Consider the following 15,942-nt stretch of genomic DNA (forward strand, 5'->3'; position numbering starts at 1 on the left):
CATTATAATAGTAAAGATATTTAATTGTAATTTTTTTTTAAATGAGATTAGACAAGCCCCTTATATCAATACATATTAAAATAATAATAATAGTTCAAGATGATTTGATCATAAAAGTGATATTTTTGGCTTCAAATTAATACAAGGTCCTCAATAATTATATTGATATTTCTTTTAAGTCCTTCCAATTTTTGGTAAAGTATTTGTAATAATCCCTTCTGTTAGACCATGGGTTATTATTTCAAAATTTATGAGTCCTACAAATTAAATAAAGTCAACAATTAAGGAATCTATGTTGAATTAGAAATTTTGGAAAGATCCTCATTAGGTTTTAGAAGAAAACGTTGATGGATAGGAAACCTACTAAACTACTGATCAAAGAAAGGTGAATTAACCTGATTCACAACACGTGGGTATTGGACATTATTCTACAGGTTTTATTGTTTGGCTAATCGATTTAATGGCACAAGGTACGTTTTCTATTAACTCTAACATTATGCTTAACATGTTGTATGATTTTTCTTGAGATATATATGAGTTTTGTCGATCATGTATGATTCAAGATTAAAAAAAGAATTTTTACGTGGAATGGATTTTGAATAGAGAAAAATCTCACCTCCTCCCTCCCCTCTCTCATCCCAAATTTTCAAAATGATTACATGCCCCGTAGACCTCGTTCATCTCTGAGGATAGTTAAAAATATGTAAATATCCTCATATTGAACCTTGACCAAAGTCCCATGTTTTTTCCCCATAACCAATCATCGTCTACCTCTAAGATAAAATTCCATATTGTTTAATCTTCAAATGTCATCGCATGAACAAGATAAGATTTTTGGAGAAGTAGAAGATGATGTATTTTTTTGTAGAAAAATCAAGGTCTTTAAGAGGATGGAATGAAGATGAGCTTCCATAGGTTAAAAATAATTTATATTAGTTGATGAAGTGCTTGAAGTTGGCTAGAGATTGAAGATGAGCACATTTAAGTCATTTTTCTTAGTTTTCCATACTAGACCAAGTTCAATGGGAGGTATGCCATTAGTTTAAATACCGTACAAAGATAAATTTAATTAAACAAATAACAACAACAATAACAACAAAAACTCCTTACTTCTCTAATGGGCTAGTGTAGGCACATGCGAGATTTCATTCAAGAAATCTCCATTCTACTTGGATTTTAGAATCGTCACCATTCATGAAATCAAGGTGCATGTGAATGGTCACCTAAAATCTAGTTTTATAAAAATCATTTTGTCTTTGAAAGTGACTCCCAAATTAGTCTTAACCGAGAGATTCAGGTAAGGAGATTCGACTAAAAGACACGGACCTCTCACATGTAAGCTTTTCTTTTTTTAATAGTCCCTGGACCTCTCACGTATATAATGTCATGGAAATACTCAAATTACCCTTTTCTCATCTTCTTCACGAGGTTAGATTTTCCAACGACGATTGCGATCGACGATCTTTGATCATGAATGACAAATGGAGAATAACATTTTCTTAATTTTGAACATCTATACATATTTTTTATTATTTATTCAAATGAGTTATAAATTAAAAAAATATAAAAAAAAAAAGAAGGAAGTTGAGATTTGAAGTTTTTTGATGATTACATTGTAACTTTTGATTTGCAACTATGATTTATGCATTTTGGGTATTTCGAGGAGATATACCAAGTATCAAAATTGGAATAAATAGAAAAAATGAAAATATTGTCAAGTTCAATGGTTTTTTTTCTTATGAAAATATTGTCGAACTCGACAGTAATTAAATAAAAAAATAGTGAACTCGACACTACAATAATTAAATGGTGAACTCAACGTTGTAAATGTGAACCATATTTTTCTTCTTTTTCTAATTTGATACTATGTAAAAAAAATGCATGAATCATAGTTCAGTATAAAAAAGTATAATTAAATCATCAAAAAAATTCAAATCTCAACTTCGTTCTTCATTTTTTTTAAATCATCGAAATAAATTTTAAAAAAATCACATTTAGATGTTCAAAATTAAGAGAATACCATTTTTCATTCGTCATTCATGATCAAAGATTGTCAAAAATGATCGTAATTGTCGTTGGAAAACCTAACTATGTGAAGAAGATGAGAAAATGGTAGTTTGGGTATTTCAAAGAAATTATACACGGGGAATGAGGTTCATAGATGGTTAAGAAAAGAAAAATTTACTAAATGGACTATTAAGAGACCACTCAAAACTTATGGTCTATTTATAAAAAAGTCCCTCTATTAAGGTCCTTGAAGTAATATTTTCGTTCATGAAACCTTCACATATTTTATGTTTAAACTACATGATTGCATGTAAGAATAGATGCTAGATGCATGCATGCTAAATATTCCATAGGAACTTATTATGAACTTACAAATGTAGGGGATCGATCATCTCATGATGAGGGTATACTCTACAATCTTATTTTGTCATTTATAGAATCTAGATTACATGGATAATGCTAGTATGTTTGCTTGATTTTAACTATGTGAGATATGCATGAATGCTCTCAAGGAGCTTATTAGAAACTTTAAGGAAAAGGGGGATCACCGTAGAGACGTTATACTCCAAATGAAAACCTTTATCATGAGAAGATTTTCACCATGCCTCCTAACAAATTGAATGAAGGAACAAGATTCCTTTAGCTGATACCAAATCTTTGGAACGAGGCTTTGATGATAATGATATGTCCACTAGGAGGGAAAATCTTAATATATTCTCAAAATTTAAACCATGGTTTTAAAAGTTGGTATTTTGTCTCAAAGTTTACTTATTTGATCATCTTATTTCAAATGAGTCAAACTATTTAAATTATTTTAAAATTATTTATTAACGTATTGGAATTTATATAAGTATAATATATATTTTTTTTTTGGATTGATAAATGATCATTCACAAAATGTTATTTTCATATAAATAACAAATATTTAACTAATAAAAATATAATTATTCTTAGTCAAATCATCCTAGATCTTGGACAAGAGTTTAAACCAAGTTTTAAAATTTAAATTGGTTATTTAAGATTTGACTTGTCCGAACAAATTAGATTGCATTCAATAGAGTTAACTCGATAAGCTCCGAATTGAGAGAGAGAGAGATTTTGGGAAGTTAGGTATGGAAGGAGAGTGATATTGTGAACTTGAAAATTAAAATACTTAAAAAAAATAGAAAATTATGAATTATTTTACTAATATGAACATTTTGAGGTGGTTGAATCTCCTTACATCTTGCCTTGAGGGGACAAAGCCTCCTAAAGAATTTCAATCAAATATTTAATCTCTTCTATTCTTTGACCTAAATTCTAAAAGTAAAGCAATCGCATCCTTAATCAAATACACCTTAATCCTATTAGATAATATATTATTTATCAAACTTATCAATAATTAATTATCAATGTTCATCTATATATGTGATCTTCACATGTTGTCAAATGGTATATGTGACCAGTATGGGTTGTTTGCATATGCAACCTTAATCCTATTAGATAATATATTATTTATCAAACTTCATCAATACTAATCTTCAATGTTGTCAAATGGTATATGTGACCAGTATGGGTTGTTTGCATATGCAAAATCCCATATCACATATGCCATGTCATATTCAACAAAAAAAGTTGGAAAAAATGCAGAAAATGCTAAAAAAATGTAGAAACAATCTAGAAAAATACTTAGTAATTAAGCAATATACAAACTCCATATTTTCATTCATAAATAATAATTCATACATCAAAACATGCAACTAAATAGTCATACAATACTTGAAATAGTCATAGAAATGTCTAAGTAACTAACTCTAATAGTTAGTTTGATACTCTAGTCTGCACACAAGCATCCATAATCCATTGTGGAATATCTCCAATACCATCATCATCGCTTCCATTCCCGTCATTATTAGAGTCATCACCCTCATCCATATACATGTCATCCTCCTTAGTCTTCTCATCTTCAAATCTCACTAATTCTTCACCTCCTTGATTTTGTATTGCTTCATGTTCATTTTCATTTTTTTCTTGTATCTCATTCTCATCTTCGACTTCGTCTTCTAGTTTTCTCAAGTGTTGACTAGTGTAATTTCTTCTTTGCGTTGAGCTTTCTCCATGTACTGGTGCCAAAGCTGATTGCTCAACTTGGGCCTAAGTTAGATCCTCTACTTCGAATACAAACTCGCCCAGTGCATCAATGAATCAATAGAGATGGAATCATAGAAGCCACGATTCTCTTTCCTCAACTTGAATCGTTCATGCAAATTTTGGTTGTATTACACGAACACCAAGTCATTCAACTTCTTTTATTCTAGTATGTTTCTCTTTTTAATGTGTATATGTTCAGTACAAAAAATTATATAATATTACATACTTATTTATATAATTATATCATTGAAATTTGAAAGTATGAAACAAAATATTAATGTTTTACTTAGTTTTATATCATTGAAATTTGAAAGTATGAAACAAAATATTAATGTTTTACTTAGTTTAGTTCTTAGTTAATTAGTTTTTACATCTCAAAGGTGCTCCAATTGAGTTCGTAGCCAGATGCAAAATATGTTAGGCCAAGAATCCATATAACCTCTTCAACATGGATCCTTTGTAACAAGATCAACTCCATATGCCGACCACCAATCAGATGTATACAATATAATTAGAATAGTGATAATAAGATGAAAAATAATTAAATAAGTTAACTTTACTATAGTCTAAATCTAAATATTACTTACTTGAATTTTTTGTTGTTCTATGCCTTTTGACTATATCTCTTCCAAAGATCCTTTCATAATTCTTGTAACAATTTAAATATATCGACATTATATCTTGTTCTGCCTGAAGGGATCATTCTTCCCAACACATCAAGAATTCCAATCATATGCATCAAATCCACCTCATCCTAACTGGTAGATTGGAAGTATATGGGCTGGATTAAAGATGTACGCAGCCAAATACAATGGAGATTTCATTTGGTTGTCCCATCTCTTCTAAATAATATCAATAATATTTTTATAATTTCTTTCACGATATCGGTGTGCTTCCTTAATCTTTTCAATAGTTTTTTTTTTCTTATTGCATTGTAAATATAGCCCATTGGGGCTTTCTAATCACCATCTACTAACCAAAGAACAGAAACTAATAACATGACATTATTTAGGGCCTTTGACATCTGTCCAAAAATTTTGGGACAAGATAGTCTAGGCAACTAATTTTTCTTCGATTTTCTTTGACCAAGGCCCATTGTTCCAATTGCCCAACACTACGAAGGTTCTCAGTTCAATCTTTTTCCCATGTAGGCTTTGTCGTGTCAAGAAGGTCGTTGCAAATTAAGTGATTGTAGGCCTAACTAGGTTTTCACCTATATGTGCTTTTATTCGTTGTAATAATAAAAACAGTAATCTTCGTAGCTTTAGCAATGGTGTTGATATGAAATTTACCTGTCCTCCAAAATTAGGTATATGCAATGTGTTGCACATGGAGATCAATACAAACGAGAGCGTTTATCAATTAATAGACAACCCGCAGTCACATATGCAGTTGCGTTGTCCGTTACAACATGGGCAATGTTGCCCTCACCAATTTTCTCAATTGTTTTATCTAAAAATTGAAAAAGGTACTCAATCATGTGAAAATAAGTTGATGCATCTATGGATTTAAGGAATATTGTTCTGATCAGACAACTAACTAAAAAGTTAATTAATAACCAACCGATTCTATTGATCCATCCATCAGCCATCAGAGTTCATAATTCTCGATATCCGTTGATTAACCCTTGGGTGAACTCCACTTATTTCTTAAGATATGGATATATTATTTCATGATAAGAAGGTGGCTTGAAGCTAGGCCCAAATTGACCTATTGACTCCACCATTACTTTGAAGTTCTTTAATTTGACAGTGTTAAATGCAAATCTAGTTTGATATAGTCATTTGACTATGAATTGAATGGTGATTTTCCTATCTTTGGTGTTATGTTCAATGGTGGTTTGGTATGAACTTTTACTTTTTCCTATTTGGTCAACCACATCTTCCGAATGTAATCTACACACTTATCTATTGGACCAAGGGTACAAGATCGTTTAGAAGCTTTTCGAGATAGTAGTGGTAGAACCGGTGGTCTACTACGCCCTGTCAACGTAGGAGGGCATCGTAAGCAATGATATCATCATCATCATCATCCTCTCAATCACCACCTTCCATATAACTTTTTAGATTTATGGCCTCATCTTGTTTCTTTTTTGAAATCTTATCCATATACTCCATCAATTCCTTTTATTTTCGGGAGTAACTTTTTCACATGCCCTAGCATTTGATCCCAACATGTGTACTAAATATTATTTATGGTGTGTAATGCTGTCTTTACTAATGCACTCACACAACTTACATACTACTAGATTTTTTCTTTTTTTTTTTTCATTTGGATGACGATAATGATTGTATTTCTAATTAGGATCATTAGATTTATGTCTTAGGGAAGAGTTGGCCGATGAGGATGACATACTAATTTCTAATTTTTTAAGTTCTAATTTTTAAAAAGTAAAAAATCTAAAATAAAAAACAACTACAAGTAATAACTATTAAAGTAAAAAAAAAAATTATATAAATTATAAATACCTCAATCTCAACTTAAGTAGTATTAGTAAAAGAGAAATAAGATGATGAATGATGATAGATTGATAGTTGAAGTTGATTTGATTCTTAAGTCTTCTTGTCTTGAGTGAGTTGAAATCTTGAAGGTAGATAGAAATTAGAATTTATAATGATGTTTGAATGTGACTGATGCTTGAATGCTTAATGCCTTGACCCTTGATCAATCTTGATTCTTGAGTTGAGTTCTTGAATCTTTTTTATTTTTGAAGTTGAAAGTTGAAGCTTGAAGTTGAACACTTGATTCTTGAACTTGAAGTCTTGAATGATGAATCTTGAATGAATGATGAGATGATTTCACTTGAACTTGTTAAGGATAATACTCAATTGAATTCAAACTCTGCAGATAATGAAGATCACGGCATAGAGTATATAGATAGAGATCATCTCCCTATAAAGTAGGGATCTTTTCTTGTTGTGGTTGTTATGATAAACCTTTATCTCCATTGTGGTTGTTATGATAAACATCTATTTTAATCTCTTGTAAATATCTTCTCTATACATCAATATAAATAAAGTAGCAACCTTAACCAATTGGTAAGGTAGAACATATACTATACTCTATATATTCTCAAGTCAAAACATGGTATCAAGAGCCTTACAAAACTAATTGTAGACACCCCATTTTTGCACTCGCCTGATTAATCAACTCGTCAATCCGATTGCAATGGTTCCCAATGATGGATGGTTATTTCAATGCTTTATTTTGTTAATAGATATGTTTCAGAAATCCGGATGAGGTATCTCAAACTAACAAAACCTTAGAAACCACGCTACGCTAAGAAAATATAATCCCAAAAACATAGAAATCATCATCTTTCAGACATAAAGAAGCTTTACAATAAAAATTACTAAAAAATGATCAAATTATCAAAATACCCTGTAACGTGATCCCCGGACTCATATTTTCTTTCGTAGATTAGTGTTATTTGCCTTTTAGAGTTAATACCCTGTAACATGATCCCCGGACTCATTTTCCTGTTATTCATCACATGATCACCATCAAATTAACCCATGACAACTACTCGCTTTGGAAAACTCAGATTGTTCCTCACCTCCGTGGCCAACACCTTTTAGGTTTCTTAAATGCCTCCCGGCCAGCCCCTCCTCAAACAATCACTGCCACCACCAATGGAATTTCCAAGCTTCAACCCAATCCCGAGTTTCAAACATGGCTTATTTAGGATCAGATGATCTTTAGTGCCTTGATCTCCTCTTTATCTGAAAATGTTCTAACTTATGTTGTCAAATACACAACATCTTGAGAAGTTTGGCTCACTCTCGAACAAATGTTCACTACTCATTCACAGGCTCGTGTTATGAACATTCACTATCAGCTCTCCACTTTGAAGAAGGGAGATTCTTCTATAGCTGATTATTTTCACAAGTTTACTGGCCTTATTGCCACACTAGCTGCCATTGATAAACCTCTTACTGAAGAAGAACAAGTCTCATTTCTTCTCGCTGGTCTTGGCTCCGAATTTGAGTCTTTTGTCACCACGATTCAAATGAAAACCGACCTTCTCTCTATTGAAGCTCTCTATGGGCATCTCCTTTCCCATGAACTTCGCATGGCTCAAGCACAACCCAAGGTGGATTTATCTCTTGCTAGCACACATTTTGCCAGTTGTAGTGGTTCTTTTTCTAGTGGAAGTCGTGGTCGGAGGTTCTCTAATACCTCTCAAACTAGTTGCACTTCCACCTTTTCTGGCCAACAGACCAATCGTGGTCATAGTCGAGGTCGTGGCCCCTCCAACAATGGCTCTCGTCCTACCTGCCAAGTCTGTGGTACACTTGGCCACATAGCCTTAACTTGTTATCATCGATTTGATAACTCGTATTCTAGTGATTCCAACATGCAGGCTCTTTTTGCAATGCCTCAACTTTATGTTAATGAAAACTGGTATGTTGATTTTGGTGCAACTCATCACCTCACAGCTGATCTTGTGAACTTGAATGTTCATGCTGATGAGTATCACGGCCAGGAACAAATCCATGTGGGCAATGGTAAAGGTCTTCCTATTAATTATGTTGGAACCACCCAACTTCTTTCCCCTACTTTTTCTTTTCAATTACATGATGTTTTGCATGTTCCCCAAATTTCTCAGAATTTGTTATCTATTCAGAAATTTACTACTGATACTCATACCTTTGTTGAACTTCACGTCAACTTTTTCAATGTGAAGGATCAGGCAACAGGGAAACTTTTGCTGCACGGCCCGAGTAGAAATGGACTCTATCCTTTTCCGTTTCTCATCAATAAATTTTGCAGGTCAAATAAAAATCTGGGTTCTCCTACAACATTTGTTGGTGAATGCGTGTCACATTATCAATGGCATTCTAGGTTTGGGCATCCTACCCTTCGTACTATTTCTAGGATTGTTTCTCGTTTTGGTCTCCCTGTAATTCAAAATTCAAATAACAATTTTTGTTTTGCATGTCTCAATTCCAAAAGCAAGCAACTCTCTTTTTCTCCATCTCCTTCTCAATATCATTGTCCTTTGGATTTAATTTTTACTGATGTTTGGGGACCATCTCCAATTTGTTCTCAACATGGTTTTAAATATTATGTTTTCTTTTTAGATGCTTCTAGTCGTTACACTTGGTTATATCCCATGACAAAAAAGAGTGATGCTTTTAATATTTTTCTCCAATTTCAAAAATATGATGAGAAATTCTTTAATTCTAAAATTAAATCCATTCAATTTGATTGGGGAGGAGAGTATCGCTCCATCTCAACCTTTTTCAAAAATGTTTCATTGTTCACTGTGTGTCCTGTCCTCACACTCATCAACAACAAAGCTCCATCGAGCGCAAACATCGTCATATTGTCGAAACAGGTCTCTCTCTCCTCTCACATACTCACATGCATCTTCGATATTGGGATAATGCTTTTCAAATTGCTTGCTATCTTATTAATCATCTTCGTACACCGATTACTCAAAATCAATCCCCTTTTGAGAAATTGTTTCACTGTGCTCCTAATTATTTATTTCTCAAAACTTTTGGGTGTGCTTGTTGACCTAACCTTAGGCCATATAATTCTCATAAACTTCAATCACGTTCTCTCCAATGTGTTTTCTTAGGTTATAGTCTTTTTCATCGTGGTTACAAATATCTTCACATTCCCATTGGTCGTCTTTACATTCTCGTGATGTCATTTTTCTTGAAACTCTGTTTCCATTTTCTCAAAATAATTCTTCTCCATCACCTACACTTTCTAGTCAGTCCACATCTATTTTTGGGCTGTCTCCAATGGTTTCTTTGCAGGCCCGATCACTCACAACTGCTTCAGCTCAAGCTCCTACTCACTCACAGGCCTCTACCATCAACACACAAGCCGACCCACATGAGCCCATTATATCATCCCAACCCGAGCCCACAGCTGATAATATTTCTCAATCCCATCTTCTCCAACCTGTCTCCATCACTAGAACTTCTCTAGAAAATTCCCCAACCACTATTACCATCTCCACACCTCATCCCATGGTACTCGTTCCAAAAACTTTATCACCAAACCAAAAATTCCCACGGATGGCACTGTTCGGTACCTTCTGCCCAAGGCGCTCCTCGCCATTGCTCACGGCTCTCTCTCCGAGCCAGAGCCCACGTGTTACACCATGACTACCAAAAGCCGTGAATGGCGCCAAGCCATGAACCTAGAGTTCGATGCTTTGTTACAGAATTATACCTGGATACTGGTTCCCTCACATCCCTCTCAAAACCTCATTGGCTGCAAATGGGTTTTTCAGATGAAACGCAAAGCCGATGGTTCCGTTGAACGGCACAAAGCTCAGCTGGTTGCAAAGGGTTTCAATCAATAGTCTAGCGTTGATTATGATGAGACTTACAGCCCTGTGATCAAGCCCACCACAGTACGCACTATGCTTTCTATTGCTATCTCTTCTGGCTGGTCACTTCGTCAAATTGATATACAAAATGCATTTCTTTCATGGTACTCTTTTCAAAGAGGTGTTTATGTCTCAACCCCAGGTTATCAACATCCCATTTATCCAAATCATGTATGTGAGTTACAAAGAGCTATCTATGGGTTAAAACAAGCTCCATGGGCTTGGTTCTCTCATCTCAGCACCAAACTTTTGGAATTGGGATTTTCATGGGTCTCGTTCAGACTCTTCCTTGTTCATCTACAATACCGAGTCTCTCACAATGTTCATTTTGATTATGTTGATGATATTATCATCACTTCATCACAACCCTAGGCAATTGATGATCTACTTCGCTCATTCACTCATGACTTTGTTGTTAAAGACTTAGGTCCACTTAATTTCTTTTTGGGTGTTGAAGTTCTGTCCACTCCTCATGGCATTCTTTTATCTGAGCAACGGTACATCATGGATTTACTTATTCGAACCAAAATGAATGAAGCTAAACCTATCACTACTCCCATGGCATCAACTACCAGTCTTTCTGCTTTTGAGGGTGAACATTTCCCTGATCATACTCTCTACAGAAGCAATGTGGGTGCTCTTCAATATTTGAGTCTCACACGACCTGACATTGCTTTCCCAGTCTACAACTTGTCTCAATTTATGCAAAAGCCCACACTTCTTCACTGGTAGTCCGTCAAACGTCTCTTACGTTATTTGAAGCACACCATTCACTTTGGTCTTCACATTTCTTATAGCTCTGCCCCCTTGATTCAAGCCTTTTCCGATGCTGATTGGGTTGGCTCTCGTGATGAACGTCGCTCTACAGGTAGTTATTGTATTTTCTTGGGCAATAAATCTCATTTCTTAGAGTTGCAAAAAGCAAGTCACAATTGCTCGCTCCAGCACTGAAGCTGAATACAAAGCTCTAGCTAATGCTGCTGCTGATGTGAAATGGCTTTAATATCTTCTACATGAACTTGGGCAATCATGCTCATCTTCGCCTATTCTTTGGTTTGACAACATTGGAGTCACCTATCTCTCCACAAATTCGGTCTTTCATGCTAGAACCAAACACATTGAAATTGACTTCCATTTTGTTCGTGACATGGTGGCTTCCAAATCTCTTTTGGTTCGGTTTGTTTCCACACGTGACCAACTTGCGAATCTCTTGACTAAACCACTGTTTTCCTCTTGGTTTACCTTCCTGCTTTCCAAGCTCAACGTTCTTCCCATACCGTTGGACTTGAGGGGAGTGTTAAGGATAATACTCAATTGAATTCAAACTCTGCAGATAATGAAGATCACGGCATAGAGTATATAGATAGTAAGTATGAAAGTAACGTACACAAACCCACTATTAAATTCAATCGTTTCTGATTTCTGTATTTTCATAAATAAATGAATGAAATCAAATAAGATTATAATATAAATAATATAATATAATATAATATAATATATAAAATGAATACATCTAGTTATCTAAACTATTAATAAATTTATGACTTATAATATATTATAACACTTTAATAATTTCAAATTAATCAGTCTTAGATAAATAATTACATTTAAACTCAATTTACAATAAAAATTTATTTAATATTTTAATAATAATTAAATATATAGATATATATAATATATATATATATTTTTTTTTCATATATTTTTTCTTTTCTTCATATGTCCATTATATACACCAATTCGAACTATGTATCTCGGATTTTTCGAAATTCCTTCCCGATTTTTCTCTAGTAACCAAAATACCCATTAAATCCTAAAGTCTCTTAATAAAATTAATGTTCTTATAACTTATCATACTAAATTCAGATTTAAGCATGCTAATAGTCTAAACTATATTTTTCGATGCTTTTGAACTCAATGATAATGTCTATTTAACCATAAGAGCTTCTAAAATTTTGAATTTTATCTATTTTGACTAAATATTTTAATTTTTCGATCATAATTATAGTAAGATTCCTCAAATTATACATTTCATTTATCAAATTCTACTTATAGCAAATCCTTATTTTATATCGACAATATCACGATTTATTTTTAATAATTTTTTAAAAATTTAATAAGAAAATAAAATATAATTGACTTAATTTCTCGATATATGTAATAAATTTTTATGACGTTACAATCTGTATGTTTACTGTTTTATGATTTGTTACTTTTTATATACTACTACATGTTTAAAATTTTAAAATACTTAGAAATGCCATAACAATTGCAAATTATTGTAATTTATTTTAAATTAATTTTGAAAAATATAAATTATTATTTTTGTTATCCATTAAGAGGATAATGAATGTTTATACGATTAATCAGTAACTCTTCCCGGAAGTAACCAATTAGTTTAGAATAATATGGATTTAATATTCTCTTCAATAATATGGAATAACACTTAGAAATATCATTGTATCTATTATTCGAAAAAAAATTATCTTATCTTTATTAGAAAATAACAAATTATAATGTAAAAATGATTTGTAAATGATTAAATTAATTGAGGACACATATATATCACAAAGGTACGATGAAATTGATTTGTCAAATGATCATTTGTAGTCTACAGTAATAAAATCATTAATCTTCATTAGGGATCAACAGCCAACCTGAATAAAAAAACACGATCACTCAATTATGATAAATTGTCAAACCCACCGTAAAATCATGAATTAATGATAAGTTCCACACTAATTAAGTATTAGATCATCAATATACAAATTGATACTTTTGTATTGACTGTGTACCTCGTCATTATTATCAAATACATCACTAGTATTAATATTCTTATGATATATTTATGTTTCTTATATTTTATTATAAGATGAGAGATTTTTCATTACTATTTCATTAATAATTAACATGTTTTTAGTTTTATTCCATTTTTTACTTATTTAAAAATCTGTATTATTTATAATAAACTAACTTGTTTAACCATTCATGTTAGAATTATTAATTTGAAATGTAAGTTTACTATTGAGTAATTTTCTGATTACTCACCTTACCAAGAAAATATTATAAATGTTCCAACTATCGAGATGCCTATTCTTGATGGGAAACATTACATAGAAGATCACATGATTATGATGATGTGCACTATTTTTGTAATATATGAGCTAATATGATAATTTAGTAGAACTAATTTTGTATATTTTTAAACTTATTTGTATATATTAGCATCCTGTGTGTTGTGTCTCCTTATATGTATATGTCTAGAAAGTGAGAGTTAATACTTTTTAACAATGATATATATATATATATATATGGTGGTTGAAATTCAGTTGGATATATAGATTTTGATTATACAGTTAAAAAAGTTTTCATAAGTCCAATTTTTATGAGAAACTTATTGAAATTAGTTTGAAGAAATTCATATCGTATTTAAGATTTGAGAATTTTGATTTTGTTTTTTTTCTCTCCATCCTTTAGATTTAGAGAAATCTTGATCTTAAATCGAAGGTGTGACATACTTAAAGGACTCTCGTGGAGGTATTTTTTTTCAAAATAGTCCATAAATTTTAAACGATCTCTTAATAGTCCATTTGGTAAACTTTTCTTTTCTTAATAGGCCCTGTACTCATTTCACTTGTATAAGGTCTTTTAAAGACTCAAACTACCTTCTCATCTTCTTCACATAATTAGGTTTTCCAATGGTGATTGTGATTATTTCCGACGATCTATTACCATGAATGATGAATGAAAACTAATATTCTCTTAATTTTGATCATCTAGATGTATTTTTTTTATTTATTTCGATAATTTATAATTAAAAAAATGAAAAATGAAGTTGAGATTCAATTTTTTTTATAATGATTGCATCGTGATTTATGATTTGCAACTATGGTTTATGCATTTTGGGTTTTTTGAGGAGATTACCAAGTATCAAAGTTGAAAAAAACGAAAAAAATGAAAAATCTAGTTCACATTACAACGTCGAGTTCACCATTTAATTACCGTCGAATACTTGGTAAATCTCCTGGAAATACCAAAAATGCATAAATCATAGTTGCAACTCAAAATTACGATGTAATCATCAAAATTAAGTTCAAAATTTTGTATTATAAATCATCAGAGAATATCATTCTTCATTCGTCATTCATGATAAAAGATCATCAGAAATGATCCCAATTGTCGTTTGAAAACCTAACTATGTGAAAAAGATGAGAAAAATGTAATTTGGATATTACAATGGCATTATATACATGAAATGAGGTCTACGGACTATTAAGAAAAGAAAAGCTTACTACATGGACTATTAAGAGAACGCTCAAAACTTAGAGACTATTTAAAAAAAAATCCCTCTGCCACAATCCTTTAAGTAACTTTTCCTAAAGGTAAAGATGAAGGAGCATCATCAATAGCCAATGTTGGGAAATAAGGTATCATCCTATGTGGGTTAGAAGTTTGGGAATGGGATGCTTATTTTGGGAGGATGATCTCGTCAAAGATATAGATTATCCTTACAAAAAATCAACCCATTCCGAAACTTCTAAAGTAGTTTATAGGTTGAAGAATCATGATCATCAATTTTTACCGTTAACTTGTAGACTAATTTTCATAAAGTTAGAAATTTCGGAATGAGCTTATTTTTGTAAGGATAATCTCTATGGTGATGAGATCGTTCTCACAAAAAGTCAGCCCATGTGAAAACTTCTAAAACAATATTAGCCATTTTGTTAATTCTTGTTCTTGTCCTAGGTATGAAATATTTCATAAAATAATGATTTTTTGACACCCCCCCCTCAGACACATGCCCCCAATGTGGCATGTGCTAGAACCAGGGATAATTTTCCTTGGGATATACAATTGTACATCTTTATGTAAATGTATAATTGTGTATCTCGAGGGAGAAAAAATCTATTGTGACATAATTATAAATTACCCCGCAAAAAAAAAAATTACTTCACATCCCTACCTCAAAATTATAAGTAGGTAAATTACACTTTTACCCCTATCGTATGACATAATTTTATATTGATGCCCTAACCTTTTGAAAATTACACTTACGTCTCCTATAGTTATAGTTATGTAACAAGCTCACTTACTCCCTTTTTGCCCATTTTTCAACAATTAAACAGTTAAAATGTGATATTTAAAAAAATCTTTTTTATAAAGATTATTTTACTCTTTTTAAAATGTGATTTTTTGTCATTAACAAAAATATCCTTGTAAAAAAATGCGTTCTTACAACACGTAAGAGTGAGTGCGAGAATGTTTAAATGGGGGCATTTTTAGTTTTTGAAAATTTAGTTTTCCGTGAAAGAAAGATAATAAGATAAGAGGGTAAAATAGTAGAATGACAGAGGAAAGTTATCAACGTTTGCGATAAGGGAGGTAAATAGAATTTTCAAAACTTTAGGAGTCAACATAGAATTATGTCAAACTATAAGGGTCAAAGTTAAATT

Source organism: Akebia trifoliata, chromosome 8 (assembly GCF_017979445.1).
Source record: "Akebia trifoliata isolate Shusen 1 chromosome 8, ASM1797944v1, whole genome shotgun sequence".
Taxonomy (NCBI): domain Eukaryota; kingdom Viridiplantae; phylum Streptophyta; class Magnoliopsida; order Ranunculales; family Lardizabalaceae; genus Akebia; species Akebia trifoliata.